Source organism: Palaemon carinicauda, chromosome 29 (assembly GCF_036898095.1).
Source record: "Palaemon carinicauda isolate YSFRI2023 chromosome 29, ASM3689809v2, whole genome shotgun sequence".
NCBI lineage: Eukaryota > Metazoa > Arthropoda > Malacostraca > Decapoda > Palaemonidae > Palaemon > Palaemon carinicauda.
Genome location: NC_090753.1, coordinates 95,428,923 through 95,432,726, shown reverse-complemented (window position 1 = coordinate 95,432,726; position 3,804 = coordinate 95,428,923).

The window sequence follows — 3,804 nt, the reverse complement described above, 5'->3', positions numbered from 1 at the left end:
GGTCGCTTACTTTAGTGATTTGAAAATGGATTATTTGACAGACCAATGCGGTCTTTTAATATAAATTCCGTTTATTCATAATAATTTGATCAAAAATAGCCTTAAGCATATTCTTTCATATTATATGATAATATATGTACTATTAATTATATTTTAAAATGTTATTAGCATTAGAATAGCAATAAAAAAATATATATCATGGAGAGTGTATAGTTTATTGCATGTTTGTATTCGAGATTGTTTACCTCAGCCCTCTGCGTTTGAGTTTAATCAGATTCTTTAATAATATATAATATTATATGTCATATTAATTCTATTTCAAATGTCAGTAATATTAGAATAGCAATAAAAAAAATAGCTATCATGGAAAGTGTATAGTTTTTTTTTTAATGTTTGTGTTCGAGATTGTTTACCTCAGTCCTCTGCATTCGCGTTTCCAGTGACATTTATAATTTCATCAGTTTTTATATTCGATAATTTAAGTAATAGTAATGCTTATCATAACAAATTAAATTTAAATGATATTAAAGCAACCAACATTTCAGCAATAGCAAAGAAATTAAGGTTTCCAAAATAACTTACAACAATTGAGGCTTGCAAGCAATTGATGTTTTATTATTAGATCGAGAGAATTCGTTGCAATGCAATGCGACACATAGAACGAGAGGAATGACAATTATGATTGATATAAACTAATAAAATATTACGTATGATTACATGCCAGTATGGTGGTATATTTCGTCAACCCCTTTCCTTTTCTTTATTTTGGACATGGTGTAAATTAGATAGAAACAAAGAAGAAGAATGATAACGGCCTAAGAATGCAGAGCCTTTTGTGAAAAAAAAATATATAAAAAAACTGGGAATAATTAAATCTTATCATTTATCTAAATATTTGATCGATATATCTGATCCGATTTTGCAGACTACTCTCTCTCTCTCTCTCTCTCTCTCTCTCTCTCTCTCTCTCTCTCTCTCTCTCTCTCTCTCTCTCTCTCTCTCTATGTGTGTGTTTACCTTTGCTTTCGTTATTTCTCCAAATAACCTCATCGCCTCCATACTCCGACTTTTCCTAATACTACGTCAGTCTTTATCTGAACCAGATCAGTAGCTTCAATGCATGAATTACTCAAAGAAATTTGCAGCATTTCTTCTGCTCGTAGTTGCAGTCCCTTTCTGGTCTTCTACTATATCTCCCATTTCCTTTATTTTCATCATGTTTTAACATCTCAGTTCATACTCCATAGTGCAACTGACATTTGCTCCCCAGTTAAGTCTTGTTCTTCTGGCGCATGAATAAGATAGTAAGCCCCGTTGTGCTTTAGTGACTAGTGACCAACTAAAGATGTAGCCCGATATATTAGAAAGGCCCTAGAAGTTAGAAGTAAAAGTATGCAAGTAGTGCTGTCTGTGTAGGAGGTAACTAATGATAATGAATTTTCAGCCGATTGCAGCGCTTTGCACCTACAACGCTTCTTCTAGTAGTGTGCCCACAATCATGGTGTTGTGGAGAGAGTAACTAGGACCCCTGGAAGCGTGCCTCTGTTGTACTAGCGAAGGTTCGATGCCTTTCATTCGACCCTCTGTTTAATTTCTTTACTCAATTGTCTTACCCTATAAACCCACTGAAGGGGAACCCCAATTTCTAGAGGACCTATTGTAATGATTTTTATCGTATACATTCCTAGGTATGCAGCATTTCACGCCGTACATTGCTCGTCTATTAACAAGACCATCTTTTCGAAGCACTTACAAAACCAAAAAGTCTTCAGTTTCCTCTTGAAAGGCTTAATATCTTCAGTCTTTCAGATGTCTAGTGGGAGCTTGTCTAGTCTTGGGGCAGCATATTTGAAAGCAATAATTTGAAACCATCTGATCCCTCTTTTAACCAAAACTTTTCTTGGGCACAGTTCACGGCAATAATTAAACAAATCCACTATTGTCACTGGAGACCTTCCTGTAATAGATTACGCTGTATCCCTTTCATGCCAAGGGTTCACAGATACATTTAATTACATAATTTTGCACAATGACAAATAACTATTTAGTTTAATCCAGATCTGTATATATATATATATATATATATATATATATATATATATATATATATATATATATATATATATATATATATATATATATATAAACGTGTTCTCAGTTCGAGTGGATTTGGTTATAATGACACTTTGTTCCTCTTTGCATCTCCAAACCATTCTATCCTGTTCACAAGTTTAAATGCCACTTATGAACGATAAAGGCAAGGGACAGTGACAATGTGAATCTAGGTATTGAACATATAACCATATGATCAGCGCACAAGGCACTTCTGCACCCAAGCTAGGACCAGGAACTGCCAGGTAATGGCTGCTGATAATTCAGCAGTTAGACCTATAGGCTTCCCACAAGCAGTCCACGTTTAGCTCACAATGATGGTGAATTTACAGACACTGCAGGAAACTATCGAACCTGAGCGGGACTCGAACACCAATCCGATGATCGCTAGGCAAGGACGTTTCCTATTTAGGCCACTACCACGAGAATATCTGTTAGCTAGTCTCATGGACAATTTCTCGCATGAATCCTGAGCCTAAGAGATCTTTCTTTCGTAAAATACCCATGCACTTTCATCACTGGCAGTAACTCCTGAATAAATTTTCTCAGCAACATTTTAAAAGGGTTTAATAAATAAAACAAAGTCACCTTCTTCCAAAAAATAAATAAGATCGACTTAACCATCAGTTCCTTTAACTACCTGTAACTAAACATACTGAAACAACATCCTATAATTGTTATCAGTAGGTCTATAACTATTAACAATTATGTTATAATAATACGCCTTTTAAAGTAAGACAAATTATTATTATTATTATTATTATTATTATTATTATTATTATTATTATTATTATTATTAGATAATCTACAACCCTAGTAGGAAAAGCAGGATGGCTACAAGCCCGAGGGCTCCAACAGAGAAAAGTAGGCCAGTAAGGATAGGAAATGAGGAAATAAATAAACTACAAGAGAAGGAACAATTGATATAACATATTTTGAGAACAGTAACAACATTAAAATAGATATTTCATAAATGGCATTATTGTGCGGAGCCAATTAAAGAACCAAATAACGGTTAAAAAATTTGAAAATATCCACCAGATTTGCAGGCTGCACAGACTCAGAGCCCAGAGTGACCAGTGTGTGGTGCTGTATGGCAATTTTGAGCCATTCTACATAAACATTAACTTTAACACCTTAACGGGATGAAAAGGTTTGTACATTCACATGATCAGAATAGCTGTACTAGTCAGGGACACCCATACTAGGCTGGTTTGCCGTGATGGAAATTGCCAAAAATCCAGACATGGATATGGACATGTTCGGGGCCTTTGTCTTGCAGTGTACTTGAAACGGCTGTATTTGTTGTTGTTCATAGATAGTATTGTTCTTTTTTTTTTTTTTTTTTTTGCCTCATCAAATATTTTGAGTTTAAAGTAAAGTTCAAAGACCTTGGAGAATATTTGTGATATTTCTAAATATTTAATTGTATGAAGGCTACTTCTACAGACATGAATGTATAGTTCAGTGATCCATAATTTAAAAAAAGAAAAAAGAAATATTGAACAGTTTTCCAGACATGAAAAGAATGTTAAAAAAAAATATACATATATATTTTTCATGACTGATCATGAGAAGTTTTAATACCGTAAGATAATTTAATTCTAAATATTCCATTTAAAGGCTGCTCATGAATGGCAGAGGCAAGGGACAGTGACATTGCCCTATCAAGCAGGACAATGGCCCGGAGAC